This window comes from Phocoena phocoena, chromosome 2 (genome assembly GCF_963924675.1).
Source record: "Phocoena phocoena chromosome 2, mPhoPho1.1, whole genome shotgun sequence".
NCBI lineage: Eukaryota > Metazoa > Chordata > Mammalia > Artiodactyla > Phocoenidae > Phocoena > Phocoena phocoena.
The window spans coordinates 64,046,684-64,067,535 of NC_089220.1; positions in this window are offsets into that span (position 1 = coordinate 64,046,684).

Below are 20,852 nucleotides of genomic sequence, written 5' to 3' on the forward strand. Positions count from 1 at the left end.
CACTTTTCAGTATTTTTTCAGATTAGCAGAGAGGTAGGGTGGGATGAGAATTGTGAAAGACAAGCCTGACTGGAATGAGATAGATTATTTTAGTCAACAGTTTTAAGGTATTTTTTTTAAGGTGTTTCTTTATCATTGTTAGAAAGAGAAAAGAGCTAATGGACTAGCAGCTAGAGCTGGGCCTTAGGAATAAATTTCTGTCTAGAAACTTGTTTATTTTTGTCCAGCCCTTTAGGCCCCTGTGGATGTAGTACTTAAGGCCTTCCACTAAGGGGTTCAGCCCAGACCAGGCATGAACCCAGCCCAGTCCAGGTCTGGTAATATTTCCAAAGCCACATCTCCACTAGCAGGTGAAGTCTTCCACTTCATTTCTGATGTTCCTGGGGCCTATCCTACCCAGGGGTCTACCCACTGAAGCCTTTACCCTCAACTCCACTGGGAATGCCCAGACCAGATCATAATGATGATGTTAATACCTTCTAGTTTTTGAATGTCTCCTCTGAGTTATAACACTATGTTAAGTGTGTTATATAATTTGTTGTCATTTAATCCTTGTAGCAACTTTGTGAGGCAGTTATTATTATTAATCCAGTCTTACAGATGAGACTTAGAGAGGTTAAGTGATTTCCCCCAGGTTACACCATAAGTAGAAGTGCTGGGACCTGAAACCAGGCCTACCTGATCCCCAAATCCATGCTTGTAAACACCATGATATATTGTTGGGTGTTTTGCTTTCTAAACTTTACTCCACTTCCCATTCGAGGCTGACCATTTGCCCTGAACCCAAGACCATTTGGTCAGAGCCCTACTTAACTCTTACCAACTCCTTTCCCAAGAAGAGGATACTATTATTGGCCAAATACTCTTTCATACTAGACTGACCTCCATAGAACCATGATTTGTCCACCGATTAATTAGAAAAATGATTACGTCAACCCAGAAGCATCTGATGCCACATCTCACCCACCAGATTAAACCTCTTGGGTAACATTGCTGGCCCAGATTAGACCCAGCTTCTTTAGACATTGTCTTTTGAAGAGTTGATCATCTTGAGGAAGCCAACGCCATGCCAGGTTGATTCCCAGCACTGTCCATTCCCAACGTACTCTCTCCCCGACCCTTTGCTGTAGCATTTCTCACTGTAAAGCTCACAGGGGTTATGGCAGAGTCTGAGCTTTGATGATTCAGAAACTCAATTTATCAGCTCACGTGAGGCAAGTCATTTTTGGAAAAACTGGTCAATTCTAACCATCTCAGAAAAAAACAATGTCAGCTTACTCATATACAGTTTTGTCTGTTTCCTTGTCATTTCTCTTTGTTCCAGGACACCCATCTCAGAATTAGAACTCAAAGGAAGAGCAGTCATCAGAAGGCTGCTTGACAAGCCCGGCATTAGAGCAAAGGAAATTGAATTGTCTTAAATGATATTTCATTCAGACCCATTTCTGACTTCCCCCTCTTTTTGGTGAACAGAACTGTCCTCCCTGCCAGTAAATCTGAAGATCTGGGTTCAAGTCCAGGCTCTGTTATTTATTATCACTGTGGTCATCGACAAGGCATTTAACCTCTTCACACTCCTGTTTTTTTTTTTTTTTTTTTTTTTGCGGTACGCGGGCCTCTCACTGCTGTGGTCTCTCCCGTTGCGGAGCACAGGCTCCGGACACGCAGGCCCAGCGGCCATGGCTCACGGGCTCAGCCGCTCCGCGGCATGCAGGATCCTCCCGGACCGGGGCACGAACCCGCGTCCCCCACATTGGCAGGCGGACTGTCAACCACTGCACCGCCAGGGAAGCCCCACGCTCCTGTTTTATGGTCAGTAAATGAGAGTAATATCTTCTATATGATTCACAGTGTTTAAATCAAGGTTACGGAAAGGAATGCTCTGTATGTATTACTTTTTGTTATGTTGAGCTGTCAAGTTGATTCTTTAATTTGAAACCTTGTGAAACCAGTTCCTTGCAAGTCACCCATCTCATCATTCATCCCAAACTGCCACTTGTCTGGGAGAAGGTGTGGTTGCTTCACAAATTTTAATGTGCCCATGAACCTCCTGGGTGGACCTCGGACAAGTGTCCAAGTGATGTAGATGCTGCTGGCCAAACTTCAAAGCAAAATTTTAGATGTTTTTGGCAGGTTTCTATGCAGGTACTCCAGAGGCCATGTATATAAAGATCAGTGTGACTTCTAAAAATCCAAATCCTAAGGTTACTTTGTGCGCTCATCATAGGTTGAACGTCCATGCTCTTTCTCTTTCCTTTGCTTTTCATGGATTTACTCTCTCTGAATTCTCCTCCTACATTTCTAAGTGTGCCTCCTCAGTCTCCGCCATAGAGTCCTCCTGATCTTTTCCTTTAACGTGGGTGTCTCCTCAGGTTCCATCCTTTGCCTTCTGATCATTTTGCTCTCCATGGTTGATCTCAAGAGTTGACTTCTATATGATCTTTCCTTGTCTTGCCTATGCAGACTTAATGGATCCTTCTCCTACACTCACATTACATCCCGTTGTCAGATTTACTTTAGCACGTGATAGTTTTTTTTTTTTACAGCGTTATTGTGCAGTTATTTTTCATGATCTAAACTTACTTTTTGAGAGCAGAATGCAGCTTTCCATCTTTGGTACCTTTGTGCCTAGCACAAAGAGCACGGTTGCTCAGATTCCGTAAGTGTCTGACTAGTAAACAAAGGCAAATCCAGACTTTGGGGAAGATGTCAGAATCAGCCATCTGAGCAGGCCGGATGGCAGATGTTAGCATTTGGACACCCTGTGGGAGCACAACTGTTGTGTGTGTGAATTACCTTTCTGGATAGTCTCAAGATACCAGTTGCATCAGGGGAAGACACCTGAGCCATGTTTCCTCTGGAAATTATTTCTGGGCTCCTTTTTCAAACTGAAACAATAGGCTGTCAAAGCTGGCAAAAGGCGGAAGCATGTTTCTTATACGAAAAATTATTTATCGTGCTCTTCTATTGTAATAAACAAAGTGAGCCTTTTCAGAGAAGGAAGGTTGTAGTCTTGCCAAAATTGTGGTTTCCAAGAAAAGTTTCACCACACTTGGCCTTGAAGAGGACTCAGAAAATCAGGTAAATGACTATCAGCAGGTGAGATGTCCTCAGCCCAAATCTCACATGGACTTGGATTCAGTTCAATCCAACAGACAGTCTTAGTAGACATTTTTTTTGTGTCAGGCGTGTACTAGGTTAGGGATAGAAAGATAAAAAAGACATGGCCCCTGCCCTCAGAGAGCTCAAAGTCCAGTTGAGGCGTTAGATATTTAGATAAATAAGGTCAACTCAGTGTGATGAGTGTTTAATAAATATATATAAAGTACTATGGATCAGAGAAGACAGAATAATTAGAAAAATAGAAGAAAAAATATTTTGGGAGGGCTCTCCATTCCTAAATGCATATCATCTCTTGAACCAGCCATCAGAAATCAAACTGCAAGTGTTACCTCCCCCTATTCATATACACCAATCAGATTAAGGTTAATGGTTTTAGTGCCTATGATGTGGCCACAGCACACTCAAGAAGGTTTGGCTGTAGGGTCATATATATAAATAAGATTTAATAGAATGGAAAACGGTAGGGTCATTAGAGGTGCAAGCAACACGTGGTAGGAAATAGAGGGAGCAGCAGAAAACCTGACTGGGAGACATGGAAGCCCTTACCAGGGCACACTGGTTTCAGGATGGTTCAGTCCATGCCTCCCCATAGTGGCTATAGGCTCTGCACCTGTGTTTGCATGTGATTCTGGATTTCCTAGGTCAGACCGAGTCTTAGGGGAGATGGCACAATGGCTAGGTCATCAAATTTTGGGGGGAATCTAGAAGTGAGAGCAGCGGAATGGTAGCTTTGTTTCTGGGAGGACATGAAGGAGGCTGCTGCCGCTGCGTTTGGATTTTGACAGCAGATCAGTAAAGCAAAGGAGGGGGAGGGGCAGTGAGGATGGAGAGAGGAAGCAAGAGAGAGAAAAGCAGGAGGAGGAGGAGAAGAGGAGGAAGAAGAAGGTGGTGGGGCAGGGGGAGGGGGGACAAGAGAAAGGGGGGGAAGAGAGAAAGGAAAAGGAGGAGGAAGAAGAGTGAAAGGGAAGAGAGGAGATGGGAAAGGAAAGGAAGGGTAGCAGAGATGACTGAAATGGACACACAGGGACGAGTAGGGGCGGGTGTATTGTTGAGGAGTCTTTGCTGGCAAGTTCCCCAATTCAACTTGAGCTTCTTAAACTGAAAACAAGCCTTTATTATGAGGAGCCAGGCTACAGGGATATCACGGAATCCAAGGGTGGAGATGCAGCTGCACCTCAGGGAGAGATTGGAACCAGAAACTGAAAAGGTGTCAGAACCTGGCCATTTCTCACCACATTTTGGCTTCATCCTTTCTTGTTTGCAGACTGGCCTTCTCTGCTAATTGGTTTATCTTGTAGGTGCAAATGGCCACCCCCTAACTCCTTGGTTTATATCTTTCTTGATTTCCCAATTCTTACAAAGGTGTGGTGTGTGTTAGCAGCAGACCTGCCTGAGGCAGAGTTCAGATTGCTTCTTTTGTTGCCTCCATTGGTTTGGAACTGTGGTTCCAGCAAGCTGGCATAGCCTTTCTCTTTTCACCTGTTCTGGAACTCAGTGACAACCAGTGGCTGAATTTTCATCAAGCCCATGGCTTCTACTTAGTCTGGCATCGGCAGATGACCTGTTAGCTGAGTCATCTGAGGATCTGTGCCGTACAAGGTCTAAGGACAGTGATGCCTGAGCTCCAGAAGGGAGCGTGGAGGTGCCTCTCCAGGAGGGTGGGTGAGAGGGAAGCAAAGACGAGCAGGGGGCAAGGGTAGGTCTGCACGTCTAGCACACTGTCGTTGATTCACACTGGGCCTTGAGGTGGAAAAATAACAGGCAAAGACACTGACTGTCACAGTTAGCACAAGACGACCAAAAATACCTGGATGCTGCAAAGGGGCTCTTTGCTGTGGAAAGCCCTGCTTCCACCTCCCACCCTTTTCTCAAGGTGCTAACCAGGCAGAGGTGTTCTCACCCCTCTGGCCACTGCTTGTACCCCTGTCATCTAGTTCACAGAAGGCACAGCTTAGACCCACATGTCTTGAGTAAATGCCTTCTTTTCAGACAACATTTCAATTTCCAGGAATAACTTCCCATCTTGTCAGCCGATCTCATCCCTGAGGCAAGGCTCTGGTTTGAGAGCATGAAATGCCCCATTTGATGGAAACTGTGGGATGGGGAGAGATTGTTAAGAGGCATTCGGGGCACATTTCTGTGGCATAAGCTGGTTTCAAGCCAGCATGGGAGGAAACCAGATCTGACTGTTGACAGATCTTGCTGGTGAGTGGTTTGTATGTGGGGAAACATGCCTTTTCTTAAAAGTAACCTGATCTGAAGAGTATCATAGAGAGTTACTGATTCTGGAACACACAGAGAGACCTTTCCCTTTTGATGGAGCAAATGACCCCATACTCCATCCAGTACATGGGAGATCTGTTCTCCTGTATCCCTTCCGGCCAGCCAGCTTTCCCACAGCACCTCTCCCTCAACCAGTAAACTGAACAAAATCCCTGGAGAACCACAGCTCACAGATTTAGGTCTTGACTTGCAAATCTGTACCTGGCTGGGCTCCTATCTCAGATAATATATATGAGGATATATTATCTGAGATAGGAAACTTGGCCTAACTCCTGAACTGTTGCTTATGAAGGGGCAAGAATCATGGCAAGTTAACCATTTCTAGATATCCAGTAAGAGAACTCAAAGAATTCTAGCTGTATCAGATGCTTGCTCCTATGGTCTTGGATGACCATCCCATGCTTGGTTAACCCCACTACTCAGGGGAACACGACTGGGTTTCCCAAGTGAGACAGGACAGAATCCTCATTTGGAGGATTTGTTCCCTTATGTGGAGCAGCAGGGGACAGGGGGTCTCCCTTCCTCATCGCTCCTTTGGGACAGAGCCTGCAGCTTGTCTGCCAGTGTCATCGGAGTTGGATGCCAAGTCCTCTAGAACATGCCCACAGTGCCCCAGGCAGGAAGCTATCTGGTTCTTAGGCAGTCAGGATGCCTGGTCCTTCAGTCTGAATCACTTCCTTCACATGACCCAGATTTGTGCAGCCTCTTGAGAGAAGAAAACTTGTTTTGGCCTTTCAGTACATGCTATGTGACACATGACTCCTCCTAAGTGGCTGCCATGCTGAGTAGAAAGAGAACCTCAGTCAAGAGGTGGCTGGGAGAGCCTGGAGAGTTCCTTCTTCATCATGTTTGCTCACCACCTTGCAAAGGGTAAGAGCCTGCAACAGTTCCACAACTGGGACTGGAGTTTGGAAAGCCTTCTTCCTCACTTCAGTATAAGCCTTTTTGTAGCAAGGGTTAGGGCAAGTAGACTAACCCCACGGGACAGAAGTCCAGGTTCTGCTGGGGAGGGGGCAAAAGACAGATCTACTTGGAAGAAGTTCACTGGCTTAGCACTGTATTCTCCTTTGACTAGAGCCCAAACTCTTTGAAGTCTCACGGGCTACAAAGTCCAGTTAAATCAGAGCTGGGCACAGTCAGAGGCTAACAACCATGCATAATTGTGAGAATGAGGATTTTAGTGGGGAAGGAAAAAAAAAAAAAAAAAAGCCAAGGAGAAGCCAAGGCCAATTATCAGAACTACTAATTTTTACCAACCTAATCATTAATGAATACCATGTTTCTGAAAAGAATGTTGAGAGAGTAATTGTATTTCAAGGGCTTGAAAACTGCTAAACTCTGAAGTTGTACAATTTGTGCAAATTAATATGATAGAAAGACAATTAAGGTTTATAATTAACAGATAAATACAGATGATCTGGTGAAGACAGTCTGAGTTTCTGCTGTCTTATGAAGCTGTGTAATTGATTTTTATAAGTGCTAATTTACAGTACATGCTCTGATACCCATTAACACAGAGAAAAGAACGTGGAGTAACTGGAAGTCAAGGAGGGTTGTGAGCCGAGGAACTAACGGACTGGATCTAGCCAAGGAGAAGAAATAGCATAAAAGGCCAAATGCCGGGATGTGACTTTGAAAGGGGACAGACACCATCCAACAACAATCTTCCTCCCCTTGACTGTCCGCCCCCTCTGGGGCCAAAAAGATCCCTCAGCAGTCTATACAAACATAATGAAGTTTTCCTCCATTGTTTCTGCACCGTTCAGGACTGGCTCACTGGGTTTTCCTGAAATTTGGAGGCTGTGGGTGGAGTAGTCTGACTCAAAATATAGGCCATATTGTGTGAATAAAATGCACTTCAGCAGGGGGAAGTTTCTCAGGCCGGGCAGCTAAACTGTCCAGAGAGAGGCCCGCATCACTTCTCTTCAGGAGCAGCCAGCCATACTCAATCAGAGGCGGAGGACAGAAGACACCCGGGGTGATTCACACGTGAGCCACAAACCCAGGGTCACAAGGGCCCACACTCCGGACTGCAGGCAGTTTGGGACTGAGCTGCTTCTCCCACGAGCAACTCCCACAGACGTGCTTCAGCATCGGCACCCGCAGGGATTTAGCTACTTGGTGGTAGCAGATGAACCCCCCTGAGTCAGTCCAAGGAGGCCAGACACTTAGAACAAAAAGATTCCTTTCCTGATGGGGAAGGAATGAGGATGAAAAGAGCAGAGGGAGAAGAGGATATTGAGGAAAGAGAACGGAGAGAGCGATTACTCTGTCTGTCCCCAGTAGACGCTATGCCTCTGAAGGACAGGGGCTGTGTACGTTGCATTCCTGGTGCCTGGAAAAATGTTCTTCCTCTGATCAAAACTTGGAAAAGATTTGTTTTTGATAATGAAAGTACGGGTCTGATCATTCATATTCTTTATAAAAGAAATCATGAAAATATGACATTTTTATTTCGGCAGTCTGAGATCCTGGAGATTTCTCACCTGAGTCTGATTAACACTCTGCTTTTGAGTTTTCAAGTTGAAATCAGCCAGAGGAAAAAAGAAACTGGATGAAGAGAGCATCAGAGGATGTCTGGAGAGCAGCGTCATTGTTGTAAGGCTTAGACCTGGTGAAGTCAGGAATTGACTTTTCAGTTGCTATTCCTCCTAGCCACGCTTCATTAAGCCGTTCCCAGTGAGTTAGGAGTCCCTCCAAGCCTTTCCAAATGTTACGTGCTGGTGAATGTGACGTCTTCCTTGATGCTCCTGAAATTCCTAGCCCTCAATACCAATTGTACTTTCAATAACTCGTTTTTTGGTTCCTCTATTTGTTACCTTTTGATAAATCATGTTTTGGGTTCTGAATTTTAAAATTCTTTACATTTATTAAACAAGAGGGAAGACAAAACTTGGATTCTAGGAGCTAAAACAGAATGTACTTTTTTTTTTTTTTTTTGCGGTATGCGGACCTCACTGTTGTGGTTTCTCCTGTTGCGGAGCACAGGCTCCGGATGCGCAGGCTCAGCGGCCATGGCTCACGGGCCCAGCCGCTCCACGGCATGTGGGATCTTCCCGGACTGGGGCACGAACCCGCGTCCCCTGCATCGGCAGGCGGACTCTCAACCACTGCGCCACCAGGGAAGCCCCAGAATGTACTTTTATCATGCTAGTCTGCCTTCATGTAAAGTAGGAAATAAATGCATGCCATAGCCCAAGACTGTCCGATAGAAATCTCAGTATGATGTGAGCCACATCTGCAATTTAAAATTTTCTAGTAGCCACAGTGAAAAGTAATAGGTGAAATTAATTTTAATGATATATTTTATTTAACCCAATACATTCAAAATACCATTTCAATATATAACCAATATAAAATTGTTACTGAGATAGTGTATATATATACATATATATATATAAACTCATATTAAGCCTTCAAAATCTGATTATGAGTTACACTTTTTTATTTTTGCGGTATGCGGGCCTCTCACTGCTGTGGCCTCTCCCGTTGCGGAGCACAGGCTCCGGACGCGCAGGCTCAGCGGCCATGGCTCACGGGCCCAGCCGCTCCACGGCATGTGGGATCTTCCTGGACTGGGGCACGAACCCGCGTCCCCTGCATCGGCAGGCGGACTCTCAACCACTGCGCCACCAGGGAAGCCCTATGATTTACACTTTTAACACTAGTCACATTTCAAGAGCTCATGTCACATGTGGCTGATAGCTAATGTATTGTACAATGCAGAGAATGAGAGAGAGAGAGAGAGAGAGAGAGAGAGAGAGAGAGAAAGGGAGAGAGAGAGAGAGAGAGAGAGAGAGAGAAAGGGAGAAGCAGGAGGGCGAGGAGGGGAGAAAGTGCCTTAAATGTATCTTCCAAAGTTGTATTGATCCTTGCTCCAATCATAAATCATATAAGGATGATGATGGAGATGAACTTGTAGCTATAGTAATTATATATATATGTATATATATAATTGTATATAATATAAATAAAGTCTAAATGGTACACAGATGATAAAGCTGAACAAGTATATTTCACCAATAAATAATTTCATTGGATCTTTACTACAAATTAAAAAGAGACTTGCTGAGCAATTCCGAAGGAAACCACATGTTCATCCTGAGCCATCAACCAAAGGCTGTGTTCAGAATTTATAGCCCTGTGGATGCACTAGAGGTCACAAGTATACTTTTCTATTTTCATCATCTTTTGTGCCAGTTGGCTTAGCTAGATATGGTACAACAGAGCTCAAAGCATAGCTTTAGTCCATAGAAGTGCCAGATACATACGGGGCAATATTCTTTTTCAAGAGATCTAGGCTGCTTCGTGGTTGATCCACAACATTTGTGCTACAGCAGCCACTGAGAGGTGGCCTGACTGTCTTAGGGTCTGGGCACTCCACCTGCCATACTTCAGGGGTGATTTAGAGCCACAATGGAAGTCTGTGCCTCTGTAGAAAGAAAACAAGAATGCTCTTATGAACAGATACGTTCTTATGTTTCTTATGAACAGAACAGATATGTTTCTTATGAACAGAAACAACTTTCAAGGTACTTTAAGTGAAAAGAGCAAGTGTGGAACGATGTATATGAAATGTTGGCAATTGTGTAATAAGGAAAAAATATGGATTGCTTGTATAGTAGCAGACTGTTCTGGAAGGACAGAAAACAGGCAACGTTGACTGCCTTCAAAGAAGGGAAGAGGGGGAGACAGGAGGGGGAGGAATTTTCCCTTTCAATCTTGGATCCTTTAGAATTTTGTATCATGTGATCTATTACATTTAATCTATTACATATTATATTCAATATATGTATAATCCCTTTCAAATTTTGCACCATGTGGTTATATATAAATTAGTAATACAGAAATTTTAAAAATAACACAATTTGCAACAAACCAAAACCATATGAAAAGGTGTGTCCTGGTGAGGGTGAATATGTCCCTTCTTGGAGTTGAAAGTGGAGTGTGTAACTAAATGATCAACTAGACCCAGGAGCGAAGAGGGAAGTTGCCAAGACTGAGGAGCAGTATCCCCTAAATATTTTTTTAAAAATCAGGCCAACAGTTATAATTCAGCGATCACTTCCTGAGTGCCTAGTAGGTGCCAGCCATGGGTGAGCCAGCATGCTATACTGTCCCCACCTCCCAGAACACTACTGGATAGATAAATCCACAGGGCGAGTGGTGCTACTTTTTATGACAAAGTTAAAAAACCAAAGGAGATGCACAGGTAGCATTACAGTTCCTGAGTCGGAAGCAGCTCCAATCTTCAAGTTTGGAGAAGACATTTTCAAGAGTGCCTTTCTTGGATAGAGATTAAAAAGAAGCATCTCCCTGGAAAAACTGTGACAACAGAAAGATGTAATGTTGTCAACACAGCAGTATCAGCATTACGTATCCAAACCTGGTGATAAAATAAGTGCTTCTGTGAAATAACTGGGTGTGGGTGTCACCTCACCAAGCGGTCCCTCCTTGTAAAGTATATGATACGTCCCCAATTTCAACTCTTGGGGACAATACCATTTCTCTGGAAATCCAATAGAATATATTCTTTCAGCAAAGGTGTACTGTGACTTCCATACGCTGGACACTGAGAGCGGCTGAGATACACAAATAAGGCCAGCAAGGCCCTGCCCACAAGGTCAGGTATTGGGTTGGCCAAAAAGTTCCTTTGGTTTTTAAGTAAAAATAAAAGACACATTTTTCATTTTCACCAAGAGCTTTTCACTACCTTCTGCCATCTTTCAGGCAACTTCATAATTCCATCTTCCCAAAACTTTTTATCTTTTTGAGCAAAGAACTGTTCCAGGTGCCTTTTACAGTCTTCCAGGGAATTGAAATCTTTTTCCATTATGAGAATTTTGTAAAGACTGAAATAAATGGAAATCCAAAGTTGCAATGTCTGGTGGATATGGCAGATGAATCGGAACTTCCCAGCCAAGCTGTAACAGTTTTTGCCTGGTCATCAAAGAAACATGCGGTCTTGCGTTATCATGATGCAAGATTATGCATTTTCTGTTGACTAATTCCAGATGCTTTTCATTGAGCACTGCCTTCAGTTGGTCTAATTGGGAGCAGTACTTGTTGGAATTAATCGTTTGGTTTTCCAGAAGGAGCTCATAATAGAGGACTCCCTTCCATCCTACCATATACACATCACCTTCTTTGGATGAAGACAGGCTTTTGGTATGGTTGGTGGTGGTTCATTTCGCTTGCCCCACGATCTCTTCCATTCCACATTACTGTACAGTATCCACTTTTCATTGCCTGTCACAATTTGTTTTAAAAGTGGAACTTTTCGTTCTGTTTAAGTAGAGAATCATGTGCGGAAATACGGTCAGGAAGGTTTTTTTGCTCAGCATATGTGGAACCCAAACATCAAAGCGATTAACATAACCAAGCTGGTGAGAATGATTTTCAACGCTTGATTTGGATATTTTGAGTATGTCAGCTATCTCCCACATGGTTTAATGTTGATTGTTCTCAATGTCTCGATTTGATCACTGTCAACTTCAACTGGTCTACCTGACCATGGAGCATCGTCCAGCGAGAAATCTCCAGCACGAAACTTTGTAAACCGCTTTTGACACGTTAGATCAGTCACAGCACCGTCTCCATACACTGCACAAATCTTTTTTTGTGTTTCGGTTGCGTTTTTACCTTTCTTGAAATAAGCATAATATGCCGAAAATGTTGCTTTTTTCTTCCATCTTCAATATTAAAATGGCTACACAAAAATTCACCAATTTTGGTAAGTTTTTTTTAAACGCACGCTGATATGACAGCTATCTTAATACAATCTAACGAAATTGTTTTGAATGAAGTTAAGGACAACTAAGCACTACTAGAGCCATATTATGGGAAAACCAAATGAACTTTTTGGCCAACCCAACACCTGGGATGATAAACATGTAACTGATACTGTTCTAGAAAACAGTGGAAGTGCAGAAGAGAGGGAAGGAGGAAGTGTCAAGAAGTAGTGAGGAGCAGGGTGTTGAATAAGTAGAGTTTTTTCTGGTAAAGGAGGAAGGAAAAGTTACTTTAGGCAGAGTCTTGTAGAAAAAAGACAGAGGCATAAAATGCCAGACCTGTTTGAGGAAAGGGGACTCTAGCTCAGCCAGAGCATTGGATGCTGGAGGGCAGACAGAGGTGAGGTTGGAGGGTAGACAAGGGGTCTTGAGAGGGGTCACGGGGTGCTGCTGAAGAGTTTGGACTTTGTCTCTAGGCAACAGAGAGTTTGAGAAGATGTAAAATCAGGAGGTGTGCGGAGGCCTGAGGTGGAGCAAGGGCACCAGACAGAGGCTCCTGCCAGCAGCTGGAAGGACATGAGGAGGGAGAAGATCCAACAGATTATAGAGCAGGGGTTTCTGGGTTTGTTGGCCAGTGGACTGAATGAAAAGTTCCAAGGGAAGGATGAGCCATGTTTTGGCAGACTTTAGAATAATCCACAAATCAAGTTACACTTTCTTTCGCTAACAGAGAATGAATTATACTTTCCCTCTCCCTTTTACCCTTTTTTTTTTTTTTTTTTTGCTAACAGAGAATGAATTAATACTGGCCACTGAAAATCTGTATTGCAAAAGAGTTCTACTTTACTTAATTTTAAAGTGTTTTTAGAATCATTTAGTTTGACACTGTATTGGAAATCACTTGATCCATAACTTATTTTGTAACATATAATTTGCCTTGTTTAAATGTCCACCTGAATCCCAGCTTGAGGCTCTCACAGATATTAGTGATTTCCTAAATATTACCACTAAAAGGTACATACAGAGAGGTGATGGGTTGGAACAAGCATAGCTCAAGGCCAGGTGTTTCTAAGTCTGATTGGTCTGGGTCAGTCCAGCTATTGAAGAATGACATGTATTTCTCCAAAGCATCTTTTGTTCTCGGAAGTGATTTCACCATGTGATGGAAATTACCATCTCAGTAATTTTGGATAGGAAAGTTCAAAAGCTGGGCATGCAAAGCTCTGGACTGAAAGCCTGAGAGGACTTTCTTCATGAGAAATAGGAGAGATTTAATTTGGCTCCCAGAAATCTCTGTGACTGAGACTAATGCTGTGACCCCGAAGCCTTATCAGTGTTAGCACTGGATTAAATCACACCTTACTGGGGTATGTGCTGGAGGGAAGGGTCAGGGAAGGTTCACAGAGCTCATAAAGGCTCTCAACAATGAGGAATTCTGCAGATCCCCTGGAAGCCTTTAAATTTTGCAATGAACTATTTTATATTTATGAGTTAGATTGTTTTAGGCAGCATGGACTTCTTTTCACTTAATTGCCTCCCCTCTGGGGGTCTGCACCAAGGTTCCACTCTCGGCTAGCCCCACAGAGAATGACCCAATTGTGCCTTTAGTTTCCTTTAAATACAATCCATTGATTTTCTTTCTCGCACAGTAAGCAGGGTGCCCTTGGTTATTCCAAAGCAATTAGATAGAATATTTGGTTGGACTCTTCTTCAACCTTGAAGGATTCTATTTACTCTCCTCCATGATAGTCTCAAAGTTTTAGTCCCTTATATAGCCAAGGGTTGCTTTTCTGCACCAATAAGCAAAAGCATTACAATGTTAATAACCCTCAGCCACAGGTTTAGCTTCCTCACCTTCTTCCCATGCTTGGATGATTTCCTCCACATTTGAAATAATCAAGAGTGGCCTGAAATTCATTCAGGCTTTCACACACTCCATGAAGTTTCCAAAATAAGCTGGTGGCAAGCATTTAATTAGCTCATTTTGTTTCTGCCAGGGCAGAGATGAAGACTTGAGGAGTCCAAGAACTAGTATACAATACAGCTGTTACTGAAACCTTCATGCCTTGGCAATAAATGGGAATGGGATTCAGAAGACTAATGATTCTACCTCCTACCACGCTTTCTGTGGCTTTGGACATGTTTCTTTGCCAATCTGGACCCACGTTTGCCCTTGGGTAAAAAGAGTGGGGTGCTACTGGTCTTTGAGAGTGATTTCTTTCAGCAGTAGAGTCCATTATAGGTACCAGCACCATCCTGGTGCTGAGGATAAAAGATGCGCAAGACACAGCCAAATGGGGAAGGAGGGAGACAGGCATAGAGACAACTATTTCCCTCTGCCTGGGAAGGGCTCTGCTAGAGATGGGAGGAGTGCAGTGGGGCATTAGCAGGGCGGTCTCTGGGACAACATAAACCGAGGACATGGGAGCTGCAGAGCCTTCTGCTTTTCCTGTGGTGTTTGTAGCAGGGGAGATTGATTTCTCCCCAGGCCCAGTCAATATTTATTTTCACACCCTGCAAAACCTCTGAAGAAAGGAAGTATTTCTTAGGATGTTTATGTTAGGCTTTTTGCTGAGAGCTACCGGTGGTTTTGAAGTCACTTGGCACTTCTATCAAGTTGAGCTGATAAAGAATCTCACACACAAATAGGAAAAGGCTGCAGTGAGTTCCAGGTGGATAGGAAAGCTGATATTAGATGGCCTGAAATGGCCTCCAGCTATGGACAGGCAGGAAAGCCCAGAAGGGTATTCACAGGCTGAAGGTGAAAAGAGTTTCTGGTCCCTTACATAGAGTCATGAAGAAGCCTCCAGATCTGTGATCCTGGGATAACACCCCCATCACGTTTGCATGTCTCCTTGGAAATCTGTGTTTCTGCTGGGAAAAACACCACACAGGCAACAGGGCTCTGTTCCCTGCATCTACTCGCTCCTCAACTTATTATTGGTTTATTCAGGCTTCATACTGATGCAGAAGAGTGAAGGCAATTTACATAAATGCATACATAATAAAATAAAACTTAAAGTAAGGGGTACTGCTGAAGTGTGTATAAATGTTGACCCTTCCAAAATGTTCATGCCTTTTGACTTAGGAATAATGTTCTGAGAACTTTATCCCAAGGATAATACTTGAAGTCTGCTCAAAGTTTTGTCTGTGTTTTTCATGTCCTTGTAACTTCTTTTCTCTGCTTTTTAAATTGTGAAGTATCTTAATTAATAGAAGAGTGTAAAAATGTATCTGTACTGTTAAAAGAATAATAATGAAGCAAACACTTGTGCATCCATCACTCATGTTAAGATAAAGAGCGCTGACAGTGTTTTAGAAGTGCCCTTTGGGTCCTTCTACAACTGTATCCCCACCCCTGCTTCTCTACCAAATCTCTTATACATTAATAATATTCATATTATTAATAATATTATAATTATAATGTAATAATATTAAAACTATCATTTTGTGATGATTATTCCATTGCTTTTCTTTATAATTTTTCCATTTATAAGTATATCCCTAAATAATATATACTTTTGTTTTGCCTTTTTTGAATTCTGTAACTGATTTCTTATTCTAAATATTATGTTATTGAGATTTTAAAATATTGATACATATAACTGAATTTCATTCATTTTCTCTGTTCTATAGTATTCCCGTATTTTAATATACCACGATTTATTTATCCAGTCTACTATTGATATTTGGGTTATTTCCATTTTTTGCTATTATAAGCAATGCAGCTGAGTATTATTGTATGTGTATAAGAGATTCCCTAGGGTATATACTTAGGAGTGAAATTAATGGGTTGTAGAGCACATGGTCAACTTTACTATTTGGGAAGAGACAAGTGTGATTGTCTGCTAAATGTGCTTGGGGATCAGGTTGCCCAGCCTCGGGGGAGCTGGAATCAGAAGCTTCCCCTTAACCCAGAAGGAGGGTCTGTGCTTTCGCCCAGTTTCCCATAAGGTCATGGGAAACGTGGCAGTGATGTTGCCAGATAACTCACTGAATAGCTGGCATCTAAAATTCAGATTTCTTGTGGCACAGTGGTTAAGAATCTGCCTGCCAGTGCAGGGGACACGGGCTCGAGCCCTGGTCCGGGAAGATCCCACATGCTGCAGTGCAACTAAACCCGTGCGCCACAATTACTGAGCCTGTGCTCTAGAGCCCACGAGCCACGACTACTGAGCCTGCGTGCTGTGACTACTGAAGCCCGCGCGCCTAGAGCCAGTGCTCTGCAACAAGAGAAGCCACCGCAATGAGGAGCCCGTGCACCGCAACAAAGAGTAGCCACCGCTCGACAACCAGAGAAGACCTGCGTGCAGCAACGAAGACCCAAAGCAGCCAAAAAATAAATTAAAAAAAAAATTCAGATTGCTTGACTCACAGATATAGAGAACAAACTAGTGGTTACCAGTGGGGAGAGGGGAAGGGGCAATTTAGGGATAGGGGGGTGGGAGATGCAAACTATTGGGTTTAACATTTGTCAAGGATGTATTATACAACACAGGGAATATAGACAATATTTCATAATAATTGTAAATGAAAAGTAACCTTTAAAATTGTGAACAAAATTTAAAAATTTAAAGAAAAAAAATTCAGATTGCTTGACACTGACCAAACCCCACGCCCACCCCTCATTCCACCCATTAGCAAGGCCATTCTCATGGGGTCCTGCCTCTGGAGTAGAGCTTCCTTGTGCATCTAGTGGTACCCTGGCCCTTCATACTTCTTTGTGGGAGACTGAGCTAACAGTGAACCAAACATGCTTTGCTGACTGTCTGCTTTAAGTTTCCCCAGCAAAGCCAGTTGTGTGCCTATATATAAGAATCTTGTGGTGTTTGACTTCACCACCTTTCCATACTAGATTATGTTAAACCATTTTCCAAAGTGCCTGCTCCAATTTCCCTCTCACCTGCAGTGGGTGAGGAGTCCTTTTGCTCTATATTCTCACCAATGCATATTATTTGAAAATTTAAATTTAAAGACTTTTACATTTTTTGCCAGTCTTATAGGTATAAAACTATAATTCATCGTAGGTTAATTTGTGTTTCCTTGATTGCTAATGAAACTGAGCATCCTTTCATACGTTTGTGGGTCATTCAGATTTCCTTTTTTGTGGAAGTGCCTAGTCAAACTCTTTTCTGAGTTGTTTGCCTTTTAAAAAATTAATTCATATGAGTTATTTATATGTTCTGGTCATGATTCTTTTGTGGCTTACATGAATTGTCCCAATTTTCTCCAATTTTATGACATCTTTTCTTCTTTATTATAGGATTTTTTATAAATAGAAGCCCTTAATTTTATTATTTATTTATTTATTGGCTGCATTGGGTCTTTGTTGCTGTGCGCGGGCTTTCTCTACTTGCGGTGAGTGGGGGCTACTCTTCGTCGTGGTGTGTGGGCTTCTCATTGCGGTGGCTTCTCTTTGCTGTGGAGCACGGGCTCTAGACATGTGGGCTTCAGTAGTTGTGGCACACGGGCTTAGTTGTTCCATGGCATGTGGGATCTTTTCAGACCAGGGCTTGAACCCGAGTCTCCTGCATTGGCAGGCGAATTCTTAACCGCTGTACCACCAGGGAAGTCCCAGAAGTCCTTAATTTTAATGCAGTCACATTTATTGAGCTTTAACTTTATAGTTTATGCTTTTGGCCTTATTTACAAATGTTTTTTCTATCCATGGGTAATTAAAATATTTTCCTATATTTTCATCTAAAGTTTTGTATTTTACCATTTGCTTTTGGGACTTTAATTCTGGAGTTAAATTCTGGAGTATTTGTGTGTGGTAGGAGTCCAATTTTTACATTTTTCCATGTGGATAATTGTCCCAGCACCAGTAATAAAAAGTCCTATTTTTCTTAACTGCTTTACATGGCCAGCTATATCAGACATCAAACAATATGTGTGTGGGACCATTTTTGGAATCATTATTTAATTTGGTTGATCTGTCTGTTCCTGCACAAATACTACACTGTCCTGAGTCTGTAGTTTATAAAAAGTCTTAATATCTGGTAGAACAGGTTACCTCACCGTGCCCTATATCAGTAGGATTTTGTCTCTTCTTGGCCTTTTGTATTTCCATATAAATTTTAGAATCCTCTTGTGAAGTATCACAAACAAAAGGTTGAGATTTTGATTGAGATGACCTCAATTTGGGAAACATCAACATCTTTGAATTATTGAGTTTTTCAAACCGTGAACCTGGTATATCTCTACTTTTATTTAGGCTTTTAAAAATGGGTTTAAGTATGGTTTATAATTTTTCTCCATAAATATTTTTAAGTGGTATCTTTTAAACACGTTGATTCTTATTTTTTTATTGATATGTATAATGCAATTGATTTTTGCATATTGATTCATATTAATTCTAGTAATTTACCTGTAGAGCTTTACTTTCTATATACATAGTCATATCATCACCAGATAATGATGGTTTAACTTCTCTATCTTGCATTTCTCTGTTGGCCAGGTACAGTACAGTGTTGAATAGAAAGAGAGATAATGGTAACACTTGTCTTGATCTTAAAGGGAATATTTTCAATATTTCAACATTAATGTGTTGTGTGCTGTAGGTTTATCTTTAAAATTCCTTTATTAATAGAAGGGAAAGAAGTTCCCTTCTATTTCAAGTTTGTTAAGATTTAAAAAATACTATGAATGGATGCTATATTTTATTATACTTTTTTTTCCTTACATGGATTCAGGTAATTATGTGATTTTTCTCATTTAATTTGTATGATGAATTTCATTATTCACATTATATATATATATATATATACATATATATATATATATATATATATATGTTTATTTATTTGGTTGTGCCGGGTCTTAGTTGCAGCCAGTGGGCTCCTTAGTTGTGGCTCGCAGGCTACTTAGTTGTGGCTTGCCAGCTCCTTAGCTTTGGCATGCAAACTCCTAGTTGCGGCATGCATGTGGAATCTAGTTCCCTGACCAGGGATCAAACCCGGGCCCCTTGCATTGGGAGCGTGGATTCTTAAGCACTGCTCCACCAGGGAAGTCCCTATTCACATGTTTTTTAATGATAAATCATTCTTGTGTTCCTGAGATAAAACCATCTGGTTATTATATATATTTTTTTTACATTGCTTAAATCAGTTTGCCAGTGTTTTTTAATATTTTTGCATCTATGTTCCTGAGTAAGACTGGCTTGCAATGTTCCTTTCCTTACTGTTCTGGACAGGTTTTTATATCAGGCACACATGATTTTTGTAAGTGGATAAGGATGGTGGGACAAAGGAAGAATATAAATAAATAAAAGATAAAAGTTAGAATTTAGATTGTGATGTAAAATTTATGCCATAATATCTCTTATGTGGCTAGAAATTTAACTCTGAAGTTCCTAACAATGAATTCAAATCAGTTTTTGATTCAGAAAAATCAATGAGACAAGATCAAACTAGCTGTTCTGGACCAGAACAAATTTTCCGAGAGGCAGTATAGGGTGGAGGTTTAAAGACTATTTCTTGGAGACGGAATACCTGAGTTCTGAACTCTACAGTTTACTAGCTATGTAAATTTGGATGAGTTACTTAATCTCTTTGTTTTTCAGTTTTCTCGCGTGTAAAAAAAGGTAATTATGTATCTACTCATAGAAGTGTTTCACAGATTAAATGAGTTAATACACATAAAGTACTTCGAAAAGTAATGGGTTCTTGGTGACACTCAATAAACATTAACATTTATTATCATTTTCTGATTCTGAGACCAGAAAGAAATTTCTCCTTGAATCCCTTTTGAGAGGATTCTCTTAATGAAAAGAACAATAAACCTAATAAGATTCTTACAGGATGATAATGATGATGATGATTTATCATTTTGAGGAATGCATATCCTCCAGGCAAACTTTTATAAGTAATGCTTTTACAGTTGATTTTTTGATAAATTTTGAGAGCAGTGAATATGAAGTGATGCCCTATGAGCAGTAACTGGAATACAGTCACATACTTAAGTATTTTTAAAACTCGAGAGTAAAAAGAAGAGCACTTTGCTTCCACATGGGCCAAAAAGTACCTGAGGACATGACCAAGCATCTCTCTTTGAGTAGCTTTGGGTGTGTAGCAGCGCCTAATCAAAGGGGTGGTCAACGTCCCAATGGCTGCACGAATTTTAGTTTGGGAAAAAATTAAATCAGATATTATAAACTATCACCTTGGACATAAATGGGTTATTAAAAGATGTCTAGGTATAGTTACCTGAATGAGTTAACTTACTGTACTGGGTAAATGACTGTACTGCAATCCAGTCAAATAACAATGTTCACAACTAACGCTTACATGGAGTTTATTATGTTTTGTATGTTCTGTTTGAAGCACTTCACGTAACTAACTTATTTAACCTTCAGAATTGTCACACGAGGCAGATGTTGTTACCATCCCCACCTTACAGATAAGTCATGCAACTAGTAATGAAGCTAGTGGCAGAGCTGGGATTCAAACCCAGGTAGACTGGCTCCTGAATTCAAATGTTATGGAGATGCCTACCCCAAATTATGACTTTATTTTAGAATAATTGACCTGTATGTAGCCCTTCTTTGTGGCAGGAATTTTATAGCAGGCCACTATATTCCAGATGCTGACAGAACAGGGTCTGTATGTGAGAATGTTATTCCTTCTTTATTCCATGACAAGGCACATATCCAGCCCAGTGGAGAATGGTATGAATATACAAAGTAAGAACAACGCTGGCATCTTTCATGCAATTTCC